The sequence below is a fragment of the Eptatretus burgeri genome, chromosome 1, assembly GCF_056783735.1.
Source record: "Eptatretus burgeri isolate ZD-2024b chromosome 1, Ebu_testis_v1, whole genome shotgun sequence".
Lineage (NCBI taxonomy): Eukaryota > Metazoa > Chordata > Myxini > Myxiniformes > Myxinidae > Eptatretus > Eptatretus burgeri.
The window spans coordinates 25,832,047-25,847,329 of NC_140961.1; the positions used below are offsets into that span (position 1 = coordinate 25,832,047).

The 15,283-nt window shown below is 41.3% G+C and overlaps 1 protein-coding gene across 1 annotated transcript in view; it reads right to left on the reverse strand.

Annotated features, from left to right (window-relative positions):
- The window catches only part of LOC147034059 (fibroblast growth factor receptor 2-like), a 297,765-nt gene that overhangs the window by 140,101 nt on the left and 142,381 nt on the right, over window positions 1–15,283 (reverse strand). Inside the window, exon 2 of the mRNA XM_085875924.1 lies at window positions 395–450. The gene's annotated coding sequence lies outside the window, so the exon portion shown is untranslated. The remainder of the gene's footprint in view (window positions 1–394; window positions 451–15,283) is intronic.

A 15,283-nucleotide genomic window follows, 5' to 3' on the forward strand; every position in this document is an offset into this window, starting at 1 on the left:
ATTGTGGCGAAACAAAATATGGATCGTTCTCATCGTTTTCAGAAACAAAAAGGAAAAGACAGCATTGCTGATTGAGATATCAGTACCCAGTGATTTCAGCTTAAATAATGCAGCAAAGAAGAAAATGACCAAATACCAGTCACCTCAAAAATGAGATCAAGAGATCTTGGAAGCTGAAGAGCATCAAAATTGCACCAGTGATAACTAGAGCAACAGGAATAATGAAGAAGAACCTCAATGAGATTTTGAAAAACATCCCCGGAAATATTACCACAAATGAACTACAATTGGAGCCGTCCGGGGTTCGGTGATGATCCTGAAAAGAGCCCTCGGAAAACAAAACTCTGAGAACAACAAAGTTGAACAGCTCGGTTCATGAACTGTGATCCCTTACCGAAGTGAAGGTGGATACTTTGAGTCCTGGGAGGACTTCATTCCATCTCCTCAAACCTGCAAATGGAGATAACAACCGACGACACACACACACACACACACACACACACACACACACACACACACACACACACACACACACACACACACACACACACACACACACACACACACACACACACACACACACACACACACCAAATTACATAAAGGATGATTACAAATAAGTTCGAAATCAGCACTTATTCTCAGTGCAACAGTACGCAGCATTAACCCCGCTTACAAAACAATCTCATGACATCCTCATTTTATTTGTTGCATAATTTTTCAATCCTCATTTTTTTTTCTTCCAACTATAGTCAATATTTCTTATTTCAAAACTATTGTTGGTGCCTTACAATTCTGTTTTTGATGACTAAATTTACTTCTAACTTTTATTCCATTTGGCCCAGTCCAAAGTCGAATTTTGTCAAAATGTTATTTCTGCCGGATGACGTCACAGAATAACGGTTGTTGGCACTTTAATCCCAACTCTCATGAGATTGTTGTTGTTGTTGTCTGCATTGATTCCATTCACATGGGATTCTGTTGTTGTTAATGTTGTTGATCTATGGCTCTCCCATCCTATCAAAAGGTACTCCATCCCATCACCTCACATTGGTGGTTGTATCCACTATTTACAATATAATTAATGAATCAGACAATAATTAAGACAACAGCTTTTTCGCTAATAGTGAGTGGCATGTAAAAATATTCCTGAACCTCCACTATGAAAATGGATGAGGTAAGCATCGGTCAAAACAGAATAAAGGCAAAGGACACCGGAGAGAAAAAAGATAAACGAATAAAGTATTTGTAGCTACATTTGACAGAAATACATACATCTGATCTGCACACAGCTAGTATGAGGGTAAAATTGGCCTAAGCTTTTTTTTTCTTCTCTAAATAAATCACCAAGAAAGTTTCATATTCTGACCCTTTGACCCTTTGAAGTTTCCCTCTCGCTGCAACTGTACTCATCTCCACTAGATGTAAAATACACAAACACGAATTGACACTTTTACCAACTAGAAAGTTCATAGAATACCTTATCTGGCACAGTCTTGAGAAAGAGGACATGGGAAGGGTCTTTTCAACTCTTGGTTGGCATTTCCAAGCACGAACCGTCATTTTTGTCTGAATCTCAAAGTTCCTCCGTCCTCAGAGCGTGGCAAATTTCATTGGTCAAGATGGTGTGAAGTTTTGCAAAAGTGCGACTAAACTGGAGGTTTTTGGAAGTGCAAATAAGGCGATTTGTGTTCTTTAGTGTTCAAAGATATCATTCAATTGAAATAAGATAAAAGTTTTAAAGGCTGGAGAAAAAAACAAAACAAAACAAAGCATTGAATCGGAAGTTTACTGCCATTGATGCACCATCTTTTGCACCACTTGGTTTAATATGTTAAATTACTTTTCCGTTCCTGTTGTTTGTGTCATTTATGACGTCCATAAAAAACAGTAATATTCCTGTTTGGAATAATTTTCAATTTTGTTTGATGACCAGACAGGCAGACAGAGTGAAAAAAACAAACCTTGTTCTGTGTGCATGCGCACTTGGGATGAGATTCTGTACAATTTGCCAAATTCAGAGCCAAAGTACTGCTAAACTGCCGGTTCGTGTTCCAAATCATTTTCCGATTCGTGTTCTACAGTGTTCCAAATTTAACATTCAATTGAAATGAAGTCATTCCTCAATCATAGACTGACGTCTGTCAGATAGACAGACAGGGTGAGCCAATCGCTTCACCTTGCTTTGCGCTATGTGCATGGGGTAATGGACAATGAAATGGACCACCCACCACTCCTGTTGTAGCTTGGTCACATAATGAAAATGAAATACAGTATATCATGTTTTTACAATACCATAATATATAAGGAAATAATGCTAATCACATGTTCACTTCAGTCTCTATCCATTTCGTTATTTATACCCAGGTTGAAATGAAAATAATATTTGCCATCCTTGACAAATTTAATAAAAGGATGCCAGGTATCAGAGGTTGGTCATTAAACCACTCATTTTGCAATCCCAAACTCGCCCAGAGTAATTATTTTCATACAAGTTGCCCCATTTAGGGTGGTAATACTTTCACATCATATCCATAGCAATTCCCTGTGGAGATCTCGGCTTTGTGACACCAGGTTTGTGAATGATGAATTATTTGGAGACCGGATAATTCCCACTCCCCTGCTGCTAACTCACAGTAATCGAAGGCTCAAGGAACATCTGAAACATATATTTTATGTCGGACAAGAACATTAGTCAGACATCATTGTCCTCCTATATACATTGCAAGCACATTAGTAGACAATGTAGAGATGAACACATTATGTGGGATTTAATCTGAGATCCCAACATCAGATTGGAACATCAAACAAATCAGCATGAATCAGAAGAATTTAATTTTTTTTTTCAATAAATGTATGTATTTATTAAAATATAGTTAGGACCAGAAAGCATTTTGAAATGCAAATTAGCCAGTGTGCATCTGCTTTGTACTCGAACTAAACTCGCCTTAAACGACAGTTCAAAAAAAATTATACATATTATTCGTTTGTGTTCTCCATATTCTCGTAATAAAGGTTTGGTGATGATTTCATAACAAAAGGTCAACTGGTAAAAAAAATATTTTGTCCTGAAGCTCAATGGTAAATAAATAGATAAAACACAAAAATTATTTTTAAAAACAGTCATCTCACACTTGATGCGCTGCGTCGAGGCCAATAAGTGCTATTTATAGTCACTATGATTTTGCCCTTTCACATTTCCACCAAATTATAAATTATTTTCAGCGTATTCTCAGAATAAAGGTTTGTTTCGAAATTTCATGACAACAGCTCAAATGTAAAAAAACAACAACCAAAAAACAGAAGGTTATGGTCTGGACAGACAGACAGACACACAAGCGATTGTAAAACCCAGACTCCTGCTCATGTGTGGTGGAGAGGGAAAAATAACTGCCTACAAAATCTAACAGTTTACGTCTTTCTCAAAGCTTTTAACCACCCTTTGTAGAAAATCTTTTTACAAAACTTCAAGTAATAGGGAAGTATGTAATTTGAAACAAACATGTTAAGTTGATAAATCCACGTGTTGCAATTATCAGACTGACCTAAATACAAGGCCGTTGGTAACATTCTATACTTGCAGAGCTTGAAGAGAAATGCGCCTTCAATATGCTGTGTACATTTCAACCTTTGGTTGAAGACACGACGACGAGGTACAAAGGCTTTAGTGACCTTGTATTCAAGAAGCAAGAGTGTGTTTGTGTGTGTGTCTCACACTAACACTCAAGGCTACTTGTTATCTATCTTCCATTACATTGGATTGGATAAAGTAAGCTACATTTTGCCTTTAAGCTCTTGTTTTTTTGGTATTAATAGCATTTCTCAGATATGGTACAATCAACGTAGAGTACGCAGATATAGTCTTTATTTTACATTTTTCGAGAGTAGAGCAAATGTAATGCAAACATATTGGATGCGCACCATCACAAGGCCTACGAGCACCGTGCGCCAGCACAGACACGACAAACAGCGGTGCAGGTTCCACAGCACCGCGATATCATCCAAAGAGCTTTTGATCCTCTATGTAATTATGTTTGTCCAGTGAAAGTAAAACTGGGAGTGTTGAATTATTCTCGTGAATTATTTCAATTCCAATTGGCCAACGAAATGCCTTTGATGTAATTAATGTGCAATGATCTCTTTCAAGTCTTGAACCTGCCAAAACATCGGTCTAAAATTCAACCCTGCGTTGAAATAACCAAAAATAATAGCTATGTATGTGCAGTAATAAAATAAAAGAATGTATTGAGCGCTTGTATCTTAATTCTCCTCTTATATATGGTGTGCATCGTAATGTGTGTAAAGTAGAAAGCTTTGCTTGAGAACATCTTGGCATTAAAGAGAGAAGAGTGTAGTCGGGCATAGTCATTGAATTGCACGTAGGTGTACAATCGAATCTTACACTTATCTTGTAACCAGAACAGTTTTAAAATACATGTCATGCCAATCTTATTCACAGCTCTAATATCGGATATATTCACAGCCAATGCAACACTAGCTCAGCCATTATTTAAATTTCAGGCCCTCCAGAATTGGAGACAAACAATGACCTTCTGAAAGTCACTCTGACTCTGCAAGAGAGATGGCCACGAATAATGAAACGGGTACAGGCGGAGGTGACGTAAGGCAATTATCAACATGCCTGGTGCCATCATTAAGGGATGTTTAGAAAGATCGCTTGTGGTTCGCCAAACACCCGAGCTGCAGATAAAGCAGGCCATCGGTCCTCTGGACACTAGGTCAGGAATGCACGGCAAGGCTATCACTCTGGTGGGGGGGGGGGGTTGTTGACAAAATGTTCTTTGGCTGTAATCTTCAGTTTGTGTTTTGATCTGGTTAATATTACCAGAGGGCACTCAGTTATCTTCCGAGTGCCTTTGGGTGCAGACAATGGAGTTGAGGCAACCATCTTTCCTGTGGCATTGCATTGGCAGAATTCTGCCACTCACAGGAAGATTTCATCAGAGCTTCATTCACGGGTTTCCCATACATCTTGCTTGATGGATGGTGGGAGGGGTGGAGTGCTGAGGGAGGAGAACATGCAAGAAGAGCAAAGAGAGGTTTGCCAATGATAAAGAAGAAGAAGACAAAGGAGAAGAAGAAGAATAACAAACGAGGAATAACAAGGAAACTGGACACAGGAGGAGGGAATTCGGCCCATCATGCCTGCACCACACCAACACCAGACCAAATATATTCGTCCAAACGAGGTAATTCCATTGGGGAAAAGAGGGGAGGAGTGGTGATGAGAACAATGCGGCACAATCAGGGATATCCCAAGGGTGCTAAAATAAAAATGGGGAAATATATTTATTTTTAATTGCAATTTTTTAAATTTAATTTAATTTTTTTCCCACTTTTTCAAGGGAGGTTGGGGAGGTGGGTGAAGGTTATTTTTGGGTGAACAATATATAACAGCAACCACACACTATCCCTTAACGAGACCTTCACAGACATGCCACTCCAAACAGATTCACACAATCACTCGTCAATACTTAGTAAGCCTGGTGTTGGCTTAGTGGTTAGGATGGTGGCTTGGGATCCCAGGGTCCTGAGTTCAAGCCCCGTTGGCTGCTGAATTAACACCAGGGGGTTGACTCAGCCTGTCATCCTTCTGAGGTCGGCGAAATGAGTGCCAGTGTACTGGTCCCGGTGTATGCCCCGGTTAGAATAGGTGTACCATATCCCTGTGTGTCGTAAGAGGCGACCAGGGTTGGCGTCAGGAAGGGCATCCGGCCATAAAACATTGCCTCAAGAAAAAGCCAAACCCCTGCACAGCAGGGAAAAATGGCTGTAAAAACGGTCATTTTTTTTTTACTCGTCAATACTTAAGTTACTTAAAAGTCCTGCCAACATCCCCATACCCCTCTATCTCCAGAACTTCCAGCTACCTATCTAATTCCAATTCAAAGTATCGACTGTTTCTGCTGCCACTACCTTTCCAGGGAGACCATTCCAGGTATTAACTACCCTCTGAGTAAAAGAGCCCTGCCTTACTACCATCTTCACTCTCCACTTCCTTACTCTCAGGTCATGGCCCCTGGTACTATTGTTGTGGAGCCGGGCATCGGTTGCGAGCACGACCGCTAGGTGGAGCAGTAGGGTCGACTCTTCTGAACACCCGGAATCAAGATCGTACCTTTCGGAAAACTCCAAGAGTTACGGGTCCCTTACAGGACCGTGAATCGTCAAGAAATCAACCACATGGTACAGAGTTATTTGCCAAACTTCAAAATACCTAGAGGCCCACGTGGCGATCTACCGAGGATCCACACCCTTGACGGAACTCGTACGGGATGAGCCGTATGCGTGCTCGACCCGTGCGTAACCCGAGCGGATGGTTACGAAGTCCCGTCGGTCCAAATGTACAATTTGCCGCTTCCCCAAATTTCCCAACACGTACCGTGCTAAACCAATGAAGAAAACACAAAAACGAGCTGATACATTTAACACATGGGTATTTATTTACAATAGGTGGGGAAGGAACACATAAGAGCAGAATTATCCGACTATAAGAGATGCAAGTATGTACAGCAAAGAGCACTTAAACAATTTCTACTTACAGACGGGCCCACAGACAGACACACACACAGATACCCAGAAGGACATGGACCTTCCCGCCTCGTGCGGTCTGGCTGAGACGAGCGAACCAGGCCAGCGTCGAGATGCGGTCAGAAGAACCAGGCGCCAGCGAGAGACGAGCAGACGAACCAGGTGCCAGTGGCGGGACGAGCAGAGCCCAGAAAACATCCTCGAGAATCGGTCAGAAGAACCAGGCGCCAGCGAGAGACGAGCAGACGAACCAGTGCCAGCGGCGGGACGAGCAGAGCCCAGAAAACATCCTCGAGAAGTGGTCAGACGAACCAGGCACCAGCGAGATGCGATCAAAGTCGAGAGCGAGGTGAAGGTGAGGGTGATGCTAGTGTTGTTGTAGAAAATTTATGGATATAATAATAAAAACCCTAACTATCAAAATTACTCCGCAGCGCATCCTATATATTATTTCTGTTGACGTCTGCGCGTAATTTGACATTTTGCCTCCGAAACTGCAGAATGGATTGTCGCCACTTTCGGCATGCAGGTGCTCTGTGGTTTAATGTATAGCATGGGCTATGTAAGATCGCGCCAGACAGACAGGTTTGGGAATTTTTGGCGATTTTCTAATTTTTACATTCGTTTGCATGGCGACGTGTGACGTCACCGCTGAGAGGCGTAATGACGTCATGACATCATCGGTCATTCGCTGACGTCATTACGTCTGTCGTCGACAGACCGTCACCGCTGAGAGGTGTAATGCCACTCCGAGAAAACAGCGTCTGCAATGTAAAACCCTCTTCTGAAAATGCTGACTACCTCAGAAGGTGAATTTGACACAAAAAATGTAACAAGAAACATTGTATATAAAGTTGCACCTGATAAATCACATTGTGAACACCGGATATATTGACATCCTAACGAACCCTCACTTTCGAAACTTCGCGCAGAGCGCGGATTTGGCTCGTGAACATTTAATTACCCATTAGACAAGGGAAAGGGAGCTATCTATCCACATTTACTTATCGAAATAACTGAGCTATGGGGACCTGAATGTCTGTGTGCACAAGGCTTCCAGATTCGTAACACTATCACTGTAATTTGTGCTGAAGAACTATTTTGCACTTATTTACTCGATGCCCTTCATTCTTTCAAACATCTTAATCATATCCCCTCATAACAACCTCCTTTCTAATGCACTATGAGGGACCTGTGGAACAGAGTTCCGTGGAAAAACCCTCTCTTTCTTTGGGCAGTGTATAGGCAACGAAGCACTGCTTCACATGCTCCCGGAGGTTTATGTCTACTGCTAATTGTTACGTCTGTGGACTCATGAATCACCACAAGTACTCGAAGCAGGCGGGTTTAATCTCATCAATGCACAAGCGCTGAGCCTCCATGCCCCCCCACAATACCACGTCATCAACTTGTATACAAAGCAGATCAGGTAGTGCTAAAGCATTCATCAGACACAGCACCTGTCCCCTTTTTAAAACTTAATGGAAATATGTGGTTTAATATATAATTAGGGGTCTCAGTACTTAACTTAACTGAATTGTTTTTTTCCCCTTTTATCTAGTCTATAATTCAGTCCTTAAAAGCCATTCCTGGTAATAAGTCACATCATGCATACTAGAGTTCCTGACTGGGAAGTTTATCAGTTTGCTAGCCAGCCTAAAAGTAACTCAGTTGTACGGTGTTATCATTATATATCATTATAGGAGACCAGAGAGACAATTTGTCATTTAACAGTTTGTTGGCATATACACAGGTTTAGCATTGGTCGATTCGTTTTTGAGTTTTCTTCCTTTCTCGCACCGGAAATCTCCTGGCCCCGTCAACCCGATGAGGTGTTTGTCTAGATGACGGATAAGACATGTGTTCCTCAACAAACAGGTTGAGGGGCCCAGATTGATCAACTGGTGGAGAAGGCATGGGGTCATCAAAAGGAAAACTTTGATCAACAGGGAGTGCAACTTGAAAAGGTATTGCCCGTCTCCCACTTCCAGCAAAACTAGTTGGATACCGGAATCCAGAAGGCGACGCTGGTAGCTGGTCCGGCAAGCCCATCGCACCATCAGGTTGTGAACATGGAGTGGTCGCAACCCGTGGACGTAGTTGCTCTTTTTGTCTCTTCCATGCAAAACGTCATAATTCCTCAGACTAATGACCTGAATGACTGTCCCAGGAACCCAGCGTGGACCTTTTCCAAAATTCCGGGCAAACACGAGTTGACCTTGACGGAACTTTGGGGCATGTTCAAGGTTTCTTGTAAATCATGTTCATGTTCAATGTAAATCAGTGAGTAGAATCTGCCAAAGGGATGTGGGAATAGCCACACGAGAATTCCACACTGCAATATTGTCTTCCACAGAAAGTTCCAGTCTTACATCCTCTGGATTGTCATTCCACCCATTGTTTGTGAAATGAAGTACCATGCTGAGAACTGGATCCTTCCTTGTTACCTCCACCACCGAATGTGAAGGAGGTGATGTTTTCACCCCTTTCTGTCTGTTTGTCTGTCTGTTTATGTACAGGATATCTCAAAAAGTTGTGGACGGATCCAATGAAATTTTGTGGACAGGTTGGGTGTTTGACAAGGACGAACTGATTAGATTTTGGTGAAGATCCGGATCCGGATCCGGCTACTATAATTTTAAAAGGGATTCTTCACCATTGAGAGTTCGGGCCAAAAACGATATATAGCACGATATCTCAAAAATGTAATGGGCCTGATATGTTTTCATGGATCAGGCATTGCGTGGCGGTGGTATGCACTCTTCTGAGTGCCCTTCTAGTTTCAGCTGCAATGACAGCTTCTTTCACCCAAAGTACTTCAACAGTCACTTGCGCAGGGTGTGTAGGATGACCTTGTATGGGTTTTTGCAAAAGGAACTTCTTATAAACATTTTCTCTGCCTATGATGAACTGAATGGTGCAGTCGTAAGCTGCCAGCAGTGAAGACCACCTTTTGATCCTTCCTGACGCTAACTTTGACGTTGGTTTGTGTTCGTTTAACAGAGTTGCCAGAGGTTTATGATTCGTCACTAGTGTGAGAAGGTATTGTCGAAACTTTGTAACACCAAACATTATTCCTAATGACTCCTCAATCGAGGAGTAATTTTTCTCTGCGTCATTTAGAGTTCGTGATGCGTAGGTCACCGTCTCTAACTCACCATCTTGACTGCGTTGATGTAAGACTGCTCCCACGCCGACGGAGGACGCATCCACTTGAAGAACCAAGTGAGCATGAGGGTTGTAATGACGTAGCACGTGACTGCAGTACAAAACAGCTTTAATTATTTTGAAGGAATCACCTTCGGGCTTGCCCCATTTCCATTTCACCTCTTTTATTTTTTTTAGAAACATGTACAAAGGAAACATGATTTCAGCGAAATCCGGAACAAAATGGCGAAGGAAATTTGCTAGGCCAAGGAATGACTACAATTCTCCCACGTTTTCGGGAGTCGCTGCCTGTTGGATTGCTTCAAGCTTCTGGTTTGTAGGGAAAATCCCCGCAGCCGAAATAACTAACCCAACGTAATCAATCTCATCCAGCACGAGGTGTAACTTGCCACGTTTTAAGGAATTTCCATTTTCGTCGATCATTTTCAAAACCCTGTGAAGGTTTTCAAAATGGCTGTCATCATTCTCCCCTGTCACCAGGATATCATCAATGTACACACAGCACTCAGGGAAATATTTTCGAAAATTCTTCTTGGTACGTTAAAATACTGGGATGGCTGTATTCACACCAAACGAGAGCCTTCAGTCCTTGTTCAGCACCCGGTGTGTATTTACCATAATATACTTCCTGCTCTCAGGAGCCAGCTCTAACTGGCGGTAAGCTTGAGATCGATCAAGCTTTGCATACTTTCCACCAACTAGTTTGTTCAAAAGCTCTTCCAGGGTAGGTACTGGCCATTGCTCCAATTCAGAATATTTGTTTATCGTGCCTGAAAAATCATCACAAATCCGCAACTGGCCATCAGGATTGATGACTGGCACAACAGGAGAGGCCCACTCCGAGTGCTGAACTTTCTCAATGACACCATCATTTTCAACCTTGTCCAAATTCTAGTCAAACATCTCGCAGGCAGCAAAATGAACAGTTCCAGCTTTCATGAACACAGGATTGTCACCCTGCACCTTCAGAGTAATATGCACCCCTTTCAGCTTTCCTAAGGCGTTACTGTCGAACAACTTGGGGTATTGGCTGATGATGTCATCAGTGGCATTGGGAACATGTGGTCCTCACGATGTGGCCCTCGCTTTTCCGACCGTTCCTTGTAATGGAGAACACATGCATTGCAGTTTTTTTTTCGTGCTCACTGTAAAATCTACAGAAAGCGACAATCCAGGTTCTCCATAGTTAAATTGTTTTACTTCCGTTTCAGCTGTTTCATCAGCCACAGCAACAGCCAAAGCTTGGTCGAATGTTCTGTCCTCGGAAAGAAACTTCTTCCTGGTGGACTGACTGGATACACCTCCAACAAACTTGTCCTGTAATGTACATGGGAGGTGGTTCCTGAAAGGACTGACTGGATACACCCCCAACAAACTCGTCCTGTAATGTACATGGGAGGTGGTTCCTGAAATTGCAAGTGGCAGCTAAACGTTTGAGCTTGCTTGCATAGTCCGTAACCTTCCGCTTTTCACTCTGTGTCGTCCGGTGAAAACAATAAGTTTCCGCTACTTATAATAATCATGGTTTGAAATGATTTCGTGGAATTCCACACAACTGCACGTACATTTTAGCAGAAGGTTTTGCCAGGAGACCCAAGTCTTTAAAAGTAGTGCAAGTACTCTTAACGATCAATGAAATCATCATAGCTACTTTCTTCCTGTCAGCTGCTTGTAGCACAGCAGCAATGGCGCCCACCTCAGATTGTCCGATATTGTTTGCAAGAAAATAGGCCTCCAAACATTCTTGGAATGCCTCAAAACCGTCGCCATAGAAAGCCTCCTTCCATCTCCAATCGTCTAGCCCTGCGCTGAACCATCTCGATGGCAGCTATGTCCTTTCTAAGTTGTGGTGATCAAAACTGCACACAACATTCTAGATGGGGCCCTCACTAAATTCCTTTACATTAACACGACCCCTATTGATTCATAATTTATCCCCCCTACAAATACAACCTATAAACCCTATTTGCTTTACCTCGAGTTGCCTGGCCTGTCCTTCCTGAATACCACCCCCCCCCACTCCACCCCAAATCTATTACCACCACCAGATCCTTCTCCTGTGTGACACACTCCAAAATTACCCCTTACATCCTGTAATCTCTATTTACATTGTTCTTTCCCATTCCCAACACCTTACACTTGCTCAGGTCAAGTTGAATCTGACAATCTTTTGCCCAATCGATCCTTCAATTATCAATACTTTCCTGAATCTGTTCACCACCCCCTCTGCTATCCACCTTACCTCCAAGCTTTGTGTCATCTGCAAATTTGGAAAGCCTACTCTTCACCCCACTATCCAAATCATTGATGTAAATTATAAATAGTATTGGTAACATGATTCACATTAACAAACAGGGAATAATATCTTCCCAGCAAGACATCCTCCAACTCACAGCCACTCTTTGCTTCCTATCACTAAGCTAGTTTGCAATCCAATTAGCTACCTGACCAACCACTCCACAAGGCCTCACCTTGGCTAACAACATCCGATGTGGTACCTTGTCAAATGCCCTCCTAAAGTCTCGATATATTATGTCCACTGCCTTTCCCTCATCCACTCAATCAGACACTGCTTCATAGAACTATTTGGTAAACGCATGCTGGCTGCCTTTAATTAGTTCATGTTAACTAATTTGTAAGAAGAAGAAAAATAAGTTGTTAATGAAGGTGAAAGGAATAGGTCTTAAAAGGAATCCAAACTGGAAAGGAAAATTAAGGATACAAGACTCATCATCATCATCATCATCATCATCATCATCATCATCATCATCATCATCATCCAATAACAGCATTAACAATTAATTCTTCCACAACTATAGGTTGCCATGATTATTATATATCTCCAAGAATTAAAGAATGTCATGATTCCAAATCAAAAACACCTTCAACTAAATTACTAGAGAGTTCTTCGAACACGATACCCCATGCAGTGTTGAGTGCATACTTCATTTTAAATAAAATAATTACATTAAAGATCGTTTAAAAAAACTTTCAGAAGTTTAGCGCTGCTGAAGTCAGTCTTATAAATCACCTTATTTAACATGTCCAAGTACTGCTAAACTGGTGGGTCATGGAAGTGATAAGAAGGTGATTTGTGTTCTACAGCGTTCAAGCATTTAATTCGATTTAAATGAAATAAAGATTGTAAAAGTCGTATAAATAAATTAATTCCGGGTTTTACCACCATTTTACCCAGTGCCTATTACATCACCCTATCTAACACGTTACATTAGATCTTTGTGACTTGTTTGTGTCCTTAAAACGTCCTTAAAACCTTATAACGTCCTTAAAAACAGTAAAGTTTCCTGTTTGAAATGAATTTCAATTTTGTTTGGTTTCCAGGCAGCGACACAGAGTAAAAAAATATTATATCACTCCTCTCTGCATATGTGCGATCGAGACAAATTCAGAGACAAAGTTCAGTTAAACAGCAAACTTTTCTTCTGATTCATTTTCCGATTTATGTTCAAGATATAATATTCAATTTAAATAAGTTGTTCCTCAATCATACACTGATGCACGGACATGAACCAATTGCTTAACCCCACTTTTCACATAGCACGCGTGGGGTAATTGCTCCTGCAGTCTCCAGATGAAGTGAAAGGAGATCAGCTGTAGGTAAGGGTAAATCTGTATTTGGCAAACAATGTTTTCATGGAAAAACTATGTACGTGTGCATGTGAAAGATACATGTCAATGTGTTGGCACTCAAATACTACGACTTTAACAGCCTCCAATTACTTCCGCAAAAGTACACAATGCAAAAGCACCAGGGTTAAAGCCCCTGATTCCTCATCCATGTCTAAATTGCCAATGTTGGTTCCTGCCAACACGCATGACGGGTTGGTCCTCAAGCCTCTGGGATGGTCCAAGCCTGATAGTGACAAAGGAGAAATGGACAGATTCGTTCGTCGCAAGATACCTGTCATCATTCGTACCTTCAACATCCAGACGCTAAGATCTACTGCAAAGAAAGAAGAACAAGCACATGAAGCACAACACTACGGCATTGGCATCATCTGCCTGCAGGAACACCGTATTAAACACTCAGAATCGCTACTACAAGAGACTTTTACCAGTGGTTATATTTTAATAACTTCTTCAGCATGGAAGATCTCGTGGAATGCAGCAACGGGCGGAGTAGGCTTCCTTATTTCACCAAGGGCCTTGAAATCTTGTCGCTCTATTGTGGGCCACAATGAGCGTACAATCGAGATAACTCTGCACGGCAACCCATTGACAACTGTCCTGTGCTGTCATAGCCCTCATAATGAATACGCAGAATATCATGGCATGTTTACCCCCAAGGAACTGTGGTACACAGGGGTCAGTTGATTTAAAAATGGCTGACTATGGACTTGTTTTAAAGGAGAGATATCAATGGCGCTATTCTACCATGATCGGGGATCCTAACGACCACAGCCAGATGATCTGTAAAGATAGTTGCGTTTTAGGGGATTCTCTGCTGGTAAATTGGAGCTTGAAAGAAAAGTAAATGCCAATTCTCCCCAAATTATCATCCCTTTTTATTTTTGTACTGGCTGGCAAGTAACATCAACAAAATCTTTTTTGGAGTATTGATCACAATTTCTTGTGAAGTACATACTTTTTATCGGATGAGCAAAGATCAAATGTGTCTTTGTTCTGAATGAAAACTACAGAGAAATATGTGCAATCTGACTGACTCACTTTCTCAGCAACTCATTAATGATGATGATGTTGTGGTTGTTAAAAGTCAATTTCCAAATTCCGGCAAAAATAATATAGTTTTCAAACATTCTGATGGTGTAATGATAACAGGTGACATATACATATAGGATTAAAATGGTAATAGAATATCTATTTATGTCTTTATTACCAGGAATTTATGTCCACAAACAAAGGAATCATGTTATTCAGTCACTCTGCCAAAGATAACATGATCTGCAGCTCCGGTTGGTACAAGTGTTTTATTATCATCGTCATTACATTTTCTATCAAAAGTCTAGGTTCTTGGAATAACGAACTGACAACGAAAGGCAATGAGGTGAAGTGGGACCAAAATCTTCATCAAAATCGAATCAATTCTTCCTTGTCATACACCCAACGTGTCCACCAAGTTTCGTCCGAATCTGTCCAGAACTTTTTGAGATATCTTGCAATATACACTCTGGGTTAATAAAAAAAAATGAGCCAAGTCAATTCTTAAACTTTTTTTGTCATAACTATTTTACCATACATTGAAAAAAATCACCAAAACATCCATAACCATAAATAAGTATATAAATCAGGATGGAATAGCTTGTCCATTAGCTTTCTTTAAATAATCCAGTCTTTTGGTCAAACTTTCAGAAAGCTTCTTGCACTGAGAAATGATATTATTGTCCCATTCATGTTTGACAGCTTCCCAAAGTTGATCACAATTTGAAAATTTCCTTCCATTAAGGTTGTGTTGAATATAGGCCCAAAGATTCTCTATGGGGTTCAAATCGGGACTCTGACCAGGCCAGAACACAAGTTTCAGGGACTTTTTCTCCAACCACTTTTTGGTGGCGGTTGCAGTAAGGGCAGGGGCATTATCTTG